Source organism: Haliotis rufescens, unplaced genomic scaffold (assembly GCF_023055435.1).
Source record: "Haliotis rufescens isolate VD_foot unplaced genomic scaffold, xgHalRufe1.0.p SCAF_9, whole genome shotgun sequence".
NCBI classification, from domain to species: Eukaryota; Metazoa; Mollusca; class Gastropoda; order Lepetellida; family Haliotidae; genus Haliotis; species Haliotis rufescens.
In genome coordinates this window covers 38,393,973-38,412,148 of record NW_025964383.1, presented here as the reverse complement: position 1 = coordinate 38,412,148, position 18,176 = coordinate 38,393,973, and the positions used below count along the sequence as shown (strand labels likewise).

General features: G+C 39.9%; 1 long non-coding RNA gene across 1 annotated transcript; it reads right to left on the bottom strand.

The window, feature by feature from the left end:
* Positions 1-131: 131 nt before the first annotated feature.
* LOC124139590 lies at positions 132-18,146 on the bottom strand. The gene is made up of 3 exons (XR_006861801.1): positions 18,051-18,146; positions 3,338-3,460; positions 132-267 (listed from the first exon to the last, which is right to left on the bottom strand). It is a non-coding gene; the product is annotated as an uncharacterized LOC124139590 (long non-coding RNA).
* Between the last annotated feature and the right edge of the window lie 30 nt (positions 18,147-18,176).

Genomic DNA, 18,176 nt, shown 5'->3' with positions numbered 1-18,176 from the left:
TGAGTGAGTGAGTTGGGTTTAACGCCCCTTTGAATAGTATTTTACTTATATCATGGCGTGTCAGCTTGATGTTGGAGGAAAGCCCGAAGTGATGCAGGTCTTAGACGTTCACCACTTAGGTGAAACCCACGAGCACGGGTATGGTGCTGACTCCATAATCGGGGCGAAACGGGATTCGAACACACTGTCATAGGTTTCTGCCGTGCCACAGGGACACCTCTCTGCATAGCGAATTGACGATTTGGCCAGCCGTGTCCCCGTACACAACTGTAACAAACTATCAACATCAAAGATGTTTTAGATGAGATATTTATTGCCTAACATTCCATGAAGAAATAGTGGTAGTATAACATTATCACAAACTACAAAATACATGCACAATACAAAGGGGGTACATTATAACAAGTTTATTTTAAAACAAGTGTATTATAATGTTATTGAAACAATATGAGAATTGAGCAAAACTATGGTAATGTATATACAAGGAATTTGTTTATAATTGTGGATATGATAACAGATCTTGGAAATTGTTTCTGGATAACTGCTGTTGAAAATCATTAAGAATTGTTCCTTTTAACAGAGTGTACCACATTATTTATCATGATTGAGGATTATTTGTGATTCTCTTTCTTGGTCTGTATTTGAGGTGAGATGGAATTGGGTTTAACGTCGCGTCCAAGATTATTGCACTTATATAGTGACGTGCGTGTGTGTGTGTGTGTGGCTGCTTGTACTAGTCCGGACTGATGCCGATTTATAGTGCTAGCTCACTGAGATACCATGCCACAGTTTAACATAAATATACCCCACTCAGACACAGTATACTGACTCCGAGCCGACCAGTCCTTGTTTTAGCCCCTTAATGCCGAGCGCCAGACAGGGTAACAACAAGTACCATCTTTTAACGTCTTTTGGTATGACGCGGCCGGGGATCGAACCCCGGACCTTCCTCTCTCCGGGCGGACGCTCTACCACTAGACCACGGAGGCGGTCGGTCTGTATTTGATACAAGACAAAGTGCATAATGTTGCTCATCTTCTACGACGTCACATGTCTCACAGAGACGTTGTTCCAATGGGGTTGGTGCTTTGTATATCTACTTCAATTTCTAGTTGGTGATTACTTAAACGAAGTTTTGAGAAATGTAACCTATTGAGCTTTGTCTTTACAATATGTAAGATAATTCTCAATATTTATAGATGACTTGAACATCCTGTATGTTCTTAACTTGCTGTTGGATAAATCGGAAACCCTTAATGAATGCGTGAAAATTATTTTGAAATTTGGACTGACTGTTTTTTAAAGGGGCCATTACATTTATTTGTGTTTACTATTTCAAAGTTTGTTTTATTAAACCCGGCCAACATTTTGACCAGTAAGATTGATATGTGCTGCTAAAGCATGTTTAAGAATGACATTTGTTGTGTGATCTATGTAGGACTTGTAAACTGTTTATTTCATTGTGCATTCCAAAGATAGCTACAATAACAACAACCTTTACACCAATCCTCTCCTCGCATTGTTTACACTCCCTTCCTCCGCATTTGACATTTTGTGGCGGGGAACAATTGATGGATGCACTGCAGCAATGTCTACTTTATGAATAGGAATATGTTTGTCTTTGGCATATGGTAATAAAGAGACGTCAGAAACATCACCGTTTTTTGGAAAAAGGTAGAGCAGAATTACATCCTTTTAGGTTATATCTCATTGTTAGGAAACGTTTATAAATATATTTTCGGCTCACTGATTAGTCTAAAAGCCACAATCAGAAAATAAAAGTCTTTGATCGATGAGTCAAATATGTAACACACTTTTTTTTATAATAATTGATTAAATTCGTTGTAGATATTATCTGTCCACTGCAAACACCTAATTATGAGAACAAAGCCTTGTATTAGATCTGTTATATTTATGGTAATACTTCCTCAGTAAAGTTCACATTCTCCACTTTTTATTTTTTTATTTTTTCCGTTAGTATATAACACGTACACAGTTTACAGTGAAATGACGAGAATGGGTGCTGAGAACGCACTGGTACCTTTAAGGGAAGCAACGACTGGGCAAGTCCTATGCCCCCAAACCCATTTTTGAACTGAAACCACTGATAGCACTCATTCAAATGAAAATCACATAAGGTAACACAGTCTGTCGGCAGTCGTGACCTCTATTTAAAATAAGTGTTGGTCGAGTGAGTGAGTGAGTTAATGCTTTACGTCATATCGGCAATATTTCAGCCATAGCGTTACGAAAAATTATACATTTTCAAATACATATATTTTAACTAAATTAAAATCTGTCATCGATGGACAGTAAAATAAATAGAATATCACAGATTAATATTTAAAACTAGCATACAGCTATGAAAAGATATCACTATAAGCAACGGTACAATATAAAAACGGGCTACAGATCGCCAGCAGCTGAAGGTAGATCACCATGCTGGGGTCCATGGGGACTTACCGTACTTTTGCTACCTGCATGGACCCCAGCCGGATTTACATCATCCCTTCCGCTGTTGGCGATTATGACAAATGTAGCCAGGTTAAATGAACATATATACTACGATTAAAATTGTGGTGGAAAAACATTACTTTGAATGACGTGGTCTGACATACCCTCTGTGGGGGAAAATCATGTTACACTACTTCAACCCAAGTGTTGAAAATCAGTTGAAAGTTAAATATCTATTCAATATATGAAACAAACTATTAACTAAATGCGGAGAGATCGGCCGGTATGCTGATAACAGTGAAACAATAATGTATAACTACTCCATTGCAGCTAGAGGTATTATCGAAGGTAAGGAACTGGCCGACTGGACGCGGATAAGCATGTGTAGTCTGTGCATAGTCACGAGAACGAGCTGAACTCGTTGTTAAAAAAACCCATGCGAGATCACGAAAAACTTCGACAAACTTCGCACTGGAATTGGAGAACTCATGACTTAGAATCAGTAATGTAAACACGACCGATCAGTCTACTACTTCAACTACTACTACTACTACTACTAATAATAATAATAATAATAATAATAATAATAATAATAATTATAATTTCTAATAATATCGGCATGTCCTTTGGACTCGACAAATGCTGAACATTTTTCTGAAACGTGGCAATGTAGAAGAGGGAGGATCAGTCAGTTTACTTGGAGAGGAGTTATTGACCATCTCTCAATTTGATCAACTATATAAGCAAAAGGGTTGATTGGAAAGGTTTCAGAGTGAGATAATATGTAAGGAATCAGACTTATGGATTGCCTACTTTGATACAGACAAGTCATTATCGATATATAGGCAAGAGATCTCATGTTGAATATCATCAATGTTTTTACCCTGAATCACCAAGCAGCCATCCATCTGGTTTTTCTTCCTCCAAAGCTCTCTTCAGTGAACAGTTGTTGTAGATGTGGGCATCATGGGTTGCCCCTGGCCACAAGACAACAACATTGGTGAAACTGGAAAACAAATTTAACAATTATCTCCAGTTACTGTTTGCTTATAATAAGGTTTATCGAGATAAGAAATCTCCTTCCCTAATTATTTTTTTTTTAAAAGAATATATTATTCATGTTAATAAATTATTATTGAAAAAAATACATTTAGAATTAGTCCATACGTTACTTCTTTCGGTATTAACCATTAACATGATTATAGAGTAAAACGTTATACATTTATTACCAAAGTTCATAAGGCATGGGTTATATTTCATACTTGAACTCTATTATCGGGCGCCGCCAATTATTACTTCCTAAAGTCTTGGCAAGTCTATGAACAACATTTCCGGCAGGTACAGACTGCATGGGTTGAGGTGATGGAGCAAGGACCTGATGATCAACAGATTGGTGATTTTAACGACTATGTCACCAGCACATGGGTAGATGACGACGCTAGATTCCCCTGCCATAGTTGGAACCAGCACGACAACACCGGTCCCCATCTGGAAGGGTTCCACTGTGGACTGAAAAAGAGAATGCCCCGATCTCACCCTAACATCTATCAGTTCTTGAAGGAGATCAAGAAGATTGAACAGGCAGACAGACGCTCCAGGAAACAAATTGATCTTGAAGGATCATGCAGACCCCGAGCTCGTGTTGACAGACAAAGGGACGAAAGAATAGAAAGACTAAAGACACAGCTTCTTAGTGGAAGAAAAACTGTAATGCAATTTCTTGATGCCGTTGGATATGTACTAAAGCTACAGTAATCATGAGTCATTGTTATTATTACTGCATAAAGTAAATATCAGCTATTAAACAATGTATGAAGCTTCAAGATTGTCTTGTCTGTTTCACTGTAATGCAATTTCTTGATGCCGTTGGATATGTACTAAAGCTACAGTAATCATGAGTCATTATTATTATTACTGCATAATGCAAATATCAGCTATTAAACAATGTATGAAGCTTCAAGATTGTCTTGTCTGTTTAACCTTCTTTTGGGTCAGTTCATTATTTTAGAGGTAAAACAGCACTTGACTTATGTGCAGTCAGCTGTAAAAAAATGTTGATAAGGGTGTAGGCGAAATGAGGTGTAGGCGAAATTAGGACAGGCCCTAAGAGGTCTTTGTGAAACGGCCTTAAAAGTTATGACGTGGTTTAGGAGGTCGTAGCGCTAAGAGGCTTTTGTGAAACGGCACCCTGAATGATAGGTTTAAATGCCATCATTGCTTGCCATTTATAACGCAACTAGTGCTTCTTTCATCGTGGATCACACGCGCCTTCTTACAAATTATTCAATAGGCTTAGAAGTAGACTGAATGGTTGTGGCGTTCAGCTAAAAGAAGGGTTGAGGTACCGACACCTGTACGTCCTCCGTGTTAGCCCGTGGTCCGCCCGAGACTGTCTCCTTCAACCTGCGTAAGTTATTTCGATTTTTAACACATATTATAAAGACACATTTTTTTAAATTGAGAACTGGTTTGGGTTCTGATTTTATCTGAAGAAAATATAGGGTAAAGAGGGACTTGCCTCAAGGGACATTCTGCAGTCCAATAACAGTATACACTGTCTGTAGTGATGTGGACCGCCTCCGTGGTCTAGTGGTAGAGTGGTTTTATTACAAATTGGCATTGTATATGAATATTTCGTTATGTAACGAAAAGTAGCTTACCATACTACATGTACATGTATGTCTGTCATCGAGTTGGAGTAGAGCTGGTTTAGTTTCTGATAGAAAGATAAAGATATTTCTAGTGTATGTGCCCCATGATTACTTATATAAACCGACAGTCCGCAGATAGTTTGTCCGAAATAACAAGAAAGGTGTTTGCATTAAATACAGACACATAAACAGTCCCTTCCAGGCCGTTTCCTGCATGTCCCAAACCTTTCCCATCAGAAACATGTATCATGACTAATAATATATATTTGGACTTTATCAAATCAGGTGACAGCTGTCATCGCCAATATATATTTCTATTCATCTTGGATCTCCAAAGTTTGTCTAATTCAGTACTAATACAGTTAGTCCTAATGCCTCAAGCTTATAGTTCATATTTTGATATCATCACTCCCGTTTTTTTTTTATAAAACATGCCCAATACGATAACTTTGAAACAAAGTGCCCCATTTCTTTAACTTAATAACTTCCGCTTAAATAACATCTCTTCCGGATTTAGGAAACACGTGACCCTTGCAGTACAACTTGGAAACAGAAAGTCATATGATTATCAAACACAGTATGCTATTTAATTCTCAAAAGGGCAATTCATAAATCACTGCATGGTGGTATTTAAATATATGATATATTTCTTACCCAGTTTATGGTATAGTTTATAGAGAGGAGATCCAAGATGCACCCATATACATGAGGTGTTTACAAACACAACAGATCCTACCCTGTTTCACAACATTGTTGAAATCCCAATAATGATATCTTATTTTGACAGTGTGGAAATGTTTGGAATGGGTCAAAAGAACGGACACAACAAAGCACTAGATAGTCTCTGATAGAAATAGGCCTTCGTCGTCACATAAAACTTAGAAAGCCTACGTCGTCACATAAAACTTTCTTTTCATGATATAAGATAGAATCAGTAAGAGTAGTTTCCAATTATCATGCTCAAGTACTTTTCACCAAAGTAATAGGCAATATAGATTCACGTGGAATGTTTCTTTTTAAGACTTTTACGGCTCAAGAAACAAAATCATAAGTTTGGCATCATCATGCAAGAGTGAGTGAGTGAGTATGGTTTTACGCCGCTTTTAGCAATATTCCAGCAATATCACGGCGGGGGACACCAGAAATGGGCTTCACACATTGTACCCATGTCGGGAATCGAACCCGCGTCTTCGGCGTGACGAGCGAACGCTTTAACCACTAGGCTACCCGACCGCCCTCATCATGCAAGAGTTCTACCATGTTGGTGAATATATACTGGTGTTTTTTCATGAACATAAATATATTCCAGACAAGTTCAAAGTATGTACATGTTTACAATAAAAGAGATAAAACCTTTCCATAATCGAATCTTTATTACTGTCCATTGTACAATTCCGATTATTTCATGAGCATGTATCAAATAATGATGATACGCCAGTTTTACACGCACGTAATAATTACGACTGTTTTGTGAAACGGTACCCTGGTGTGCGCGTATCCCGACCAACCAGCGGCACCCGTCATTAACACACGCAAAGGCAAGTCAACTGTTCACATGAAAAGACACCGTCAAATTTGGAAATGTCTCCCACATGTCTACTATAAAACCTTTTTAAAGCTTTACTTTGGCCTTGAATGCTGCAACCTTGATCAAGAGGCGCATAGACTATTTGAAATCTTCGTAGGAAAACAATGCTCGATTACACTCCAAAGTTGTGACATGACAAAAGTACGACAACGTATCCAGACAACTACTAGTATATAAACTATAATAACCATAAAAACCGTGTAATTTGAACAATATTTACTATTTATTATACAGATCGATAAATATTATAAAATTAGATATCCGCTTCCCTGGGTAAATACATCCTATAGACTTGCTGCTTCATAACAAGAATTAATTAAATGTCAGTTTTGTCAGCTTAAATCCCGTTTGGAGATATGGATTTTTTCTTTCGAGTGAGCAACCATACAAAAACAAGACATAAAAAGTCTATCATGGTTATCGGCGGCATTTCAATATACAATGACTTCCATCGAGATACTCCTGCCGGCAATTCTGCAAGTTCCCGGGAAGACACGAGTTGTAGCAAATAATTCCCATTTGTCACCATTAGAATATTCATAAACTACACCTTTCCCGAATGATGGACCTTTCAGTCAGGTGAGCTAAAACATAAACATGTTCTTAAAAATAGACAGAAAGCGAAAAATAATAATGTAGGTGCGTGAGTTGGGTTAAAGGCCATTTTTAATAGTATTTCAGGGTTTGACTGCATGACAGCTTAATTTCGGATATAAGCCCGAAATGACGTAAGTCGATGACCTTTTCTACTTTGGAGAAAGCAACGTGCATATGGTACTGACAAACCAATGACCATGATCATGGCGAATCTGGATTTAAAGCCATGATCATAGGATCCTGGTAGGGAGAGGGGACGCAACTCTACACAGCGGAATTAAGAAGCAAAATAATAATTTTCTACAAAATAATAATTTTCTACAAGTCTCTGCTTCACCAAAACTGTACTTTCCCCTACATATTTACAGAAATTGAAGTTTACAGCCGTAGAATAAGTAAAATAAACTAAGCGGCAAAAGAAAGTATAGAATGGCAATTTTTAAGTTTTCTTAAAACAGCGATAACTAGTGGAAAGTGGGTATTGGGAATATGACTGCCCAGGAACAGGTACCAAAAAACACCTCACCCGAACGCGCCACCTTTGACGTGCGGTGACAAAAAAATGGTGAAACAGGTTTCACGCCTATGGCATAAACTGCACGTGCATGTTAGATGTATAAATGCGTTCGTCTGCAGGATATAACTACACGTGATGAGAGCACACAAAAGATATGTCACGACTGTCACAGGAGCAGGGAGAGAGAGCCATCGGTATGGCCGAAATGGGGGCAACACAGGTCCAAATTCCCAAAAGGTTTGGTTGTACACCATTGACAGCAGCCAGGCTGATTCAATGGTACAGGCAGACAGGGAGGACACAGGACAGGCCTAGAACCGGACGACCCCGAGTGACAACACCACTGGAAGACGGTCAGATACGGCTCATTCACCTGCGAAACAGATTCGTAACAGCGTTGGGACATCCCATTAGCCAACGTACAGTACTACGACGACTTCGTGCTGCTGGAATCCGAGCGTATCGTCCTTTCCGAGGAATTGTACTGACTGCTCAACATCGACGCCTGAGACTGCGATGGGCGAGGCAGGTTCGATGCTGGCAAGTGAGAAATTGACGTCGAGTGCTGTTTACTGATGAAAGTCGGTTTAACTTGTTTCGAAATGACGGCAGAAACGAGTTTATTGACGCAGAGGGGAACGTTTGGACCCTGCGTGTATTCGAGAGGTCCATCGGTTGGGCGGGGCAGGTGTCATGGCGTGGGGCGGTATTTGTGGAGATCAGAAGACTGATTTGGTGATTATACAAAGAAACCTGAAGGCTGTGCAGTACAGAGACCAATTGTTGCAGCCAGTTGTGCTTCCGTTCTTACAAAACCAACAGCAGGGGACATTGTTTCAACACGACAATGCCAGGCCCCATACTGCAAGACTGACTCGGAACTTTCTAAACCAGCAGAACGTTGACGTTTTGCCCTGGCCTGCCCACTCACCCGATATGAATCCTATTGAACATCTGTGGGACCATCTTGACAGACAGATTAGAGCACGCCATCAGCCTCCCGTCAACAGACAAGAATTGCAGCAGGCCCTGAGAGACGAGTGGCAACGGATTCCAGTCCACGTCATCAGAAGACTGACGTCATCGATGAGGCGGCGTATCACAGCATGCATTGAGGCAGCTGGAGGTCATACACGCTATTGAAGGCAACTGTGTCGACAATGAACTTGTAGTGTGTCTGACATTTTTTGGTGACATTTCAGACGACTTTTGAAAATGAAATTTCCTACCCCAGCATTGTTTACCTTGAGCTAAGATTACCTGTGATTGCACAATTTCATTCAAACTGTGGTTGATCAATCATTTGTTACCCCTCCCTAGATTATATTATAATTCACAACAAAACGTCTTCTTGTTATTTTTTTTATCGATCATGGAACTCGACCTATACTTTCTTTTGCCGCCCAGTTTACTTGAAACGATTCTGTACTTAACTGTGCACAGCAAGCACCACACATGTGATTATGAAGAAAACTAATTACAAATTTCTCATAATGAATGAATGATTGAATTTCTTTATTTCCTCAAGAGTTAAATCCGAAGATTTTACATGGGCAAATACATTATTTACAATACATCAATGACATTACTTGACTATATACAATGAAATCATGTTATACACTGCTATGAATAAATAATTTACAATGTACATTTTGAGAGCAGTAAGGTATCTAGTAGATAATCATAAGGTGTTTCTTTAGATTCCATATGAAGTGGCAGAAAGACATTATGATGCTTTGCCAGCATCGAACCTGCCTCGCCCATCGCAGTCTCAGGCGTCGATGTTGAGCAGTCAGTACCATTCCTCGGAAAGGACGATACGCTCGGATTCCAGCAGCACGGAGTCGTCGTAGTACTTTACGTTGGCTAATGGGATGTCCCAACGCTGTTGCTGCCGTCGCCGTCGCCGTTACGAATCTGTTTCGCAGGTGAATGAGCCGTATCTGACGGTCTTCCAGTGGTGTTGTCACTCGGGGTCGTCCGGTTCTAGGCCTGTCCTGTGTCCTCCCTGTCTGCCTGTACCGTTGAATCAGCCTGGCTACTGTCAATGGTGTACAACCAAACTTTCTCGCAATTTGGACCTGTGTTGCCCCCATTTCGGCCATACCGATGGTTCTCTCTCTCTCTCTCTGCTCCTGTGACAGTCGTGGCATATCTTTTGTGTGCTTTCATCACGTGTGGTTATACTCTGCTGACGAACGCATTTATACAGCTAATATGCACGTGCAGTTTATGCCATAGGCGTGAAACCTGTTTCACCATTTTTTTGTAACCGCACGAGCGCCGTCAAAGGTGGCGCTTTCGGGTGAGGTGTTTTTTGGTACCTGTTCCTGGGCAGTCATATTCCCAATACCCACTTTCCACTATATAGTTATCGCTGTTTTTAGGAAAATTAAAAATTGCCAACCTATACTTTCTTTTGCCGCTTAGTTCAGTTCACTGTATGAAATGTATGATTCATACCGTTTCATGCAGCGGTTTACGGTTCTGCAATGTTTATTGCTTTGACAGTTTTTTTCAACTTCCGACAGATTTTACAACCTTACATGTGCTTTGCTTCTGGATACATAGGAAATCAACAGGTTGGACTGTAGTTTGCAATTATTTTCCTAAAAAATAATATGGTTGCATGATATATTCACGATGTTTTGGGTTGAACATAGTCACATTCTTCTTAACATACTTCAAATTTAAACCGGAAGTAATCACAACACAAACCAAGTTAACCAAACGGAACCGTACACAAGAGTAGTGAGTAGGTGAGTTGGGTTAAACGCCACTTTGAATATTCCACTTATATCACGGCGTGTCAGCTTGACGTGGGGGGAATGCCCGAAGTGATGCAGGTCTCAGACGGTCACCACTGAGGTGAAACTCACGAGCACGGGTATAGTGCTGACAACATAATCGAGGCGAACCGGGATTCGACCACACTGTCATAGGTTTCTGGCGTGCCCAAAGGGACACAACTCTGCATAGCGAATACAGCGCCTTAGGCGATTGGGCCAACCGTGCCCCCGTACACAACTGTTACAAACTATCATACAACAAAGATGTTTTAGATAAGATGTGTATTGTGTAACATTCCATGAAGAAACGGTGGTCGCATAACACTATCACAAACTTGAAAATATATGCACAATAAGTGCAAAACACACAGGTACAAGTGTATTATTATGGTATGGAGACACAATGAGAACTGAGCAAAACTATGGTAATGGAATTTGTTTAAAAGTGTAGATATGATAACCGATCTTGGAAATTGTTTCTGTATAACTGTTGGTAAAAATGATTAAGAAATGTTCCTTTTAACAGAGTGTACCAAATTCTTTATGATGATTGAGGATTATTTGTGATTCTCTTTCTTGGTTGTATTTTATACAAGACAGTGCGTAATGTTGTTCATCTTCTGAGACATCACATGTTTCACAGATACGTTGTTCCAATGGGTTGGTGTTTTTGTATATCTACCAGTTTAATTTTTTTAGTTTGTGATTACCAAGACGAAGGTTTGAGAAATGTGACTTATAGCGCTTTGTTTTTACAATATGTAAGATAATTATCAATGTTTATAGAGGACTTGACCAATATGTATGTTCTCAACTTGCTGTTGGATAGATAGGAATCCCTTATTGAATGCGTGAACATATTTTAACAAATGGACTGAAGATTATTTACAGTGGATTCATTAAAAAAATTATGTTACTATTTCAAAAGATTGGTTTATTTAACGCAGCCAACATTTTGACCAGAAAGATTGATATTTGCTGCCAAAGCATGTTTTCAGAATGATATTTCTTGTGTTATCTATATAGGACTTGTAACAAATTATTTTGACAGGCCCAGATATGTTTTCTTGCCTTGGTTTTCCTTGTGCTGACCATTTAAAGACATTGTTTCTTTTATTGTGATTTCCAAAGATAACTACATTAATAACAACCAATTTGTACTTTACTCCTATCCCCTCCTCTCATTGCTTACACTTCCTTCCTCTGCGTATGACATTATATGGCGGGGAACAATTGATGCTATGCAGCAATCTCTTCTTGTTTGTACTGGCATGGTGGGTCAGACAATATCTCGATACATCGGGAAACGTTACAGCTATTATCTGAAGTGCTCGTAAAATCCCTAACGTCCTCATTATATAACATACTCGTCAGTAGAGCAATGTTTTGCACAGGACCCGAGATCTAGATGCGAGTTCTTATCAGAATCGGATACTGGTGAAACATGATGGTGATACATGGCTGAACGTTTGTGAGACCAAATGTAATTTTTTATTGATAGCATGTGACAATTAATAATGATGATTTGCACCATAGGGCAAAAGGTATTGATGCGTCTCCCAGCAACAAACCACATGTCAAGACAGACCAACGGAGACTGATGTTACAATTCTCTGCGGGGCCAGAAAGGAATTTGTCATCAAATCTGATTTAACTTTTAACTTTTAAATTTGTTTTAAAAACTTTATGCCTACAGAGTCTAACCTCGGCTCAATTAAACATCAGTTATGTAACTATACACATCTTCACGTGCTATACCTTCATCACAATGAGAGGCCTCGGTGGTTGCTGTGGCACATAGATCTCGTATTATATTTTTTTCTGCATGAATATTTTGAAGCAGTCACCTTTTCTATGTTATATTTAGATAACTACTAACCGCCTAAAGATACGCGAATACCACACACGTAGGTTAATATATGAAGACTTACTCATATTCAAGAGATATTAGAACATCCTTCTCCATATGGTTCGCGTTTCTTTTCTTTTTTTCTTCTTTTTTTTTTGCTGTGGCACATAGATCTCCATTTATACTTTTCTGCATGAATAATTGAATCAGTCATTGTTTGACATATTCTCATCTTCCCAAGGCAAGAGAGTTAACTGACTATAAAAAGGCCAGTTTCCACCCTTGTCGAAGTTGGCTGGTATTATGGAGATACATTTTGGCTGGACTAACGAGTCTATGCATTCCAATAAAAATCGCACAATAAAATCGAAATCCGGTTTGTAAACTGTCATGCAGATTTCGGTCGATTGAAGGATTTGCAAAGTATGTGCACTGCCAACTTGGCGTCAACAGATATTTTTTCAAATCTTTTCATGTTTTTTAGTAAGGTGCTCACGTGATTTGGTGCGCTACGCGATGTAAGACCCGTTTATCACAATATAGATCTTGGTTATCGATCAGATCACAGGATACCCGTGAAGATTCCGGGGTAGAATAGGTCTTCAGCAACCCATGCTTGCCGTGAAAGGCGACTATGCTTGTCGTAAAAGGCGACTAACGGGATCGGGTGGTCAGGCTCGCTGACTTGGTTGATACATGTCATCGATCCCAAATGCGTGGATCGATGCTCATGATATCAATCACTGGATTGTCTGGTCCAGATTCGATTATTTACAGACCGCCGTCATATAGCTGGAATATTGCTGAGTGCGGCGTTAAACAACAAACAAACCAAATCAGATCACAGGAGTCTGTATCTAAAAATAGACGCCCTCATGCTTCGGGCTCGCGTGTGGAGATGGTCATGAATATGCATGAGGGCGTCTATTTTTAGATACAGACTCCTGTGATCAGATCGTCTTGACTGGGCGCCGCCATTTTGTTTGAAGCAAATGCAAGCGAGACAAGAGGTGGAATCTGATTGGTCCAAAGGAGAGGCTTGGAAGGGACATAATTCGTAATAGACACTGGTGGCGCTACGATCGAGCCCAGGAATTCCAGCCTAGTTCGGCAAGGGTGGAAATTGGACTTTTAAAGTCAGTTTACTCCCTTGCCTCGGGAAGATGACATATTCTATATTATATTTATATACTCACCGCCAAAAGATACGCAAATACCAGGTTGGTTAATATATGAAGAATTACTCATATTCAAGAGATGTTAGATTGGTTCGATCCACAATCGAACATACTGTTATGTTGTTTGAAACGCTAATGAACGCATCACATGTGACGTCATAGATCCATGACTCGAGATGCAACATTTGTCTCATGCAGGATTAGCGGGTAAAGTTTGGAAATGTCGTGCAGCATATCTTGATAAGAATAAAGACACTCTGTAGTAATACCTGACTGATTGTTAGTTCTGTCATTAAGTGGTACACATTGGAAACATGTCTCGTACATGACCGCCTCCGTGGTCTTGAGGTAGAACGTCCGTCCGGATAGCGGAACGTCCGGGGCTCGGAGTCAGTGTACTGTGTCTGAGTGGGGTATTCATGTTAAACAGCGGTATGGTTTCTCAGTCAGCTAGAACTATAAATCGGCATCAGTCCGGACGCGCACGCGCGCACGTCGCTATAAAAGTGCAAAATCTTGGACACGACGTTAAACATTTCTGTGTTAATGTTGTACATAGGTCTTGACACGTGAAGACGGCCGGGGTAGAATAGGTCTTCAGCAACCCATGCTTGCCGTAAAAGGCGACAATGCTTGTCGTAAGAGGCGACTATGCTTGTCTAACGGGATCGGGTGGTCAGGATCGCTGACTTGGTTGATGTATGACATCTGATCCCAATTGTGTGGATCGATGCTCATGATGTCAATCACTGGATTGTCTGGTCCGGACAAGATTATGTACAGACCGCCGTCATATAGCTGGAATATTGCTGAGTGCGGCGTTAACCAACAAACAAACCAAGTTCGTTGTAAGTCCTGGTAGTATATGTGTAATGCAAGTGTCTGCGAATCTGATTTGCACATCTACTTTCAATATATATTATACACCATATTTGACTATTGCCAAAGTATATTTACTTTATTTTTAAACATGTTTAAATTCTTACCGTCTTTAAACTTTAAACAAGTTTAAATTCTAAATATTTTTAAACGCGTTAAGTTCTGATCATGTTCAAACTTTAGACATGTTTAAAAACTAAATATGCTAAAACGAGTTTAAAAACAGACAATACCCCTCACTGATATTTCCCCACATGGAATATGAAAATGATCTCAACCCCAAAACAACAGTAACTGTATATACAAGTAAACAAACTATAATATGAATATTCACTAAAATGTCACCATCTAGAATCGGTCACAGATAAACACGGGTTCTAACCAAGTGTGATCTTCTTTGACACGCAATGCATGAACTGGTCGAGAGACTTCCTTCGATCAGCGTAGGCCTGGCAGAGGTTCTTCAAGCTGTTGGTTCTCTCTTGGTTGGGGTGGGGATGACCTTCATCGACTTGATGCAGTACCGTGAGGACTTGGGCAGCATCCTGTTGTAGATGTTCACTTTCCTTCCATATGGTGGGGAGATGGTGTCCTGTAAGACTGCTGCTCCGTAGATCCAACTTACGCACAGGTTGTTCGTGCGGTGACCATCCTTGAGCATAGCTTCAAATATGTTGCACAAGTGAGGGGAGTACAAGGGTTGAACACGGCGCATAAAAATTGTGTACAGATACCTTCTTTGTTCAATAGAAAAGGAAAATGTAGGAACGAAATCTTGTTTTTCACCCGTGGCCAACTGACTAATACCCATGCCAGGAATAACGCCTTCAGCAGGAGGAGGTGGTGAAGGCATCGACAGGACCCTGTGACGTAAGTGGAGTTTTGTGTAATGTTTGTGGATGAATTGGAAAAACCTACAGATCAAACAACTTGTGAGCAAGACTCGTAGGACGCTCTTTGAAATCTTGGTAGAAAGGGCATGCTCGATTGTACCTCAAAAGTGAAATGTAGACATCAAAGCTGGACCTGCTGGAGTTTTGCTCGATGCAAAGGGAAAGTTCATCATTGTCAAGTTAAAGACATCCCTCTTGTCATACAGTCTTGTGAGTGTTTTGTCACTCTGAATCTTTTTGCATCGATCTCAATATGATACAGACGAGGCGTGGTCTCACAGGTCTCCTTTATTTTAGGTGGGTAAATCAGTAGAAGGGGATTGGCTATTTGATGGTTATTGAACGATATCAGACCATCCATATACCTGAAGCTTAAGTTAACCTTACGCAAAATTACTTTGGTTTGACTTTGCCAATCGTAGCAGAAATCCACGTACTATGATATATGCGGAATCGTACAGCTGGCTAACAAGCCGTGAGATGTGTAGTAGACAATATAACATGACAACAGGAAACGGGTCCTTTCACCAGCAAATGGGTCACTGTCTTTGATTTATATCGTGAGATGGCACATGGAATTCTCGATGTTGAGTTTTGAATAAATCCACTTGGGTGGAATTGATTTCTATTGCCGTCCCTCGTTACCACCAACCATGTTCCGATGTGTGTTCAAAAAACTAGACTTTTCCATCTCCGGAATTGATCTATCAATTGTCACAGGTCACGCTGTAAAACAGGATTGTCATACCAAGTGATGAGGATGCAGGTTTGATCCAGACAAGGTTCAAGAACTCGGGATTCTGGGTACATTTCAATGTGGTGAAAAGTGTCTATTTGACTACATCACAAATTGATCATAAAAAGTAATTTTATTTTAATTTTTATTACGTGTACAATGCTGCTGTGTATATTGTGTCAACGTCGCTGTCTGTATTGCGGCATCAACATCTCTCTATGTAGTACATCAACAATGTTCTCTGTTCCGTCAATGCGATTCTGTCTGTATTATGTCATCGATGCTGTCTGTGTGACGTCAACATAGGTGTCTTTATTACGTCAACAATGCAATTATTTTTGTATTGCGACAACAATGATGTCTATATCACGTCAACAATACTGTAGAGCGCATGAAATCATCAATACGAGGGCTGGTAAAAAAGTTCTAAACCTGACTACCTTTTAACCATAACAAAGTGAACTAGGTCTAGTCAATGTAGTACAATGTTTGAGTAGTTTATTGGGTCAGGCATATACGTACTTAGGGATGCAGATTAGGGACAAACTCCAGAATGCCCATATCAAGGAAAAACTTCTGGCAGAGAACAAATGTAGACTCAAGAAAATCTGGAGGTCAGAGCTGGACGCTCGCAATAAAGTAAAAGCCACAAATACTTATGCTGTACTCATATTCTAGGTAGTACCATAGATGGACCTCTGTCTCAAAACCTCAAGCATGGCGAAGACAGTAATAAAGTGATCGAGCCACTCCATCATGTCGCTGAAGATAGTGTGTTTGTGCCAAAACCCGGGCATCCACTGACAATGTGTTTGACACATTTAACTAAATTCATTACATAATCTACATTTCATATTTACATTTTGATGCAAAATCCCACATTGACGGTTTCGAGTGGGAAGTGACTGGTCTTGAGCAGCAAACAGAAAGCCTTCTGTTTCACTTTTCAGGCCAGCCGACTTCATCCAAGCGAAGGACTCTGCAGGATTGCTGTTTGTTCTCAACACACTGCACATTAAACTCGATGCAGTGGTCGTTCAGATAGCCTCTCCTTTAAAAACCGAGTCTTGGCCAACTTGATATTGCACTTCGCTTGGTTGACACTCATTTCTGTACCGTCCAGCAGTACAGAACCATCAACAAAATCAACACTGACATTGAGACTATGTCCCACATCCTTGGCTCGTTTTAGAAAACTGTGGAATGCCGTGTTTTTATCATGAGTCTTGACATGCTTCACAAGGGGATCATCAGACAAAAAGATGTGTGCAAAAGTGCACAAGACAATTCTATCATGAAGAACCCGAACGTTAATCAAACTACGTCTTCCCATAATGATTGGTAAATATAAGCGATTGAGGGAAGAGCTATGGTGATGGGATCTGTTGTGTGACATGATTCTTCGTGTGAGGGTGTCAATACCCTGAATTTCTTATTTCGTCCAATCAACAACACCAAAAGAATATGAATTAAAGGACAGGTACAGCATAAGTTTTTGTGGGTTTAACTTTATTGCGAGCGTTCAGCTCTGAACCGTATTTCCTTGATATGGGCTTTCTGGAGTTTGTCCCTAATCTGCATCCCTAAGTACGTATAGGCCTGACCTGACACGAGATGGTCAATAACTCCTCCTCCAAGTAAACTGACTTATCCTCCCTCTTCTACCTTGCCACTTTTCAAATGAAGAACGTTGCATTTGTCGAGTCCAAAGGACATGCCGATATCATTAGAAAAGGACTCATTATTATTATTATTATTATTATTATTATTATTATTATTATTATTATTATTATTATTATGACCTGTCTATGAGCATCAACTTCGTTGTTTCATTTCTGGAAATATATTACATGCACTTATTTACATAATCATGTATTGTGAATCGTAACGTGTGTCAGCAAAGGAGAAACCTAGGTTACCTTGAAGGCTGAATGTTTTCAAAGTGACGATCGTCGTTGGGTTGTCGTATATCCAACTGCTGGTTCATACAAACACTATCCATACCTGTTTCCCCGTTAACGTTGCGTGTAGAATGTCATTATGAC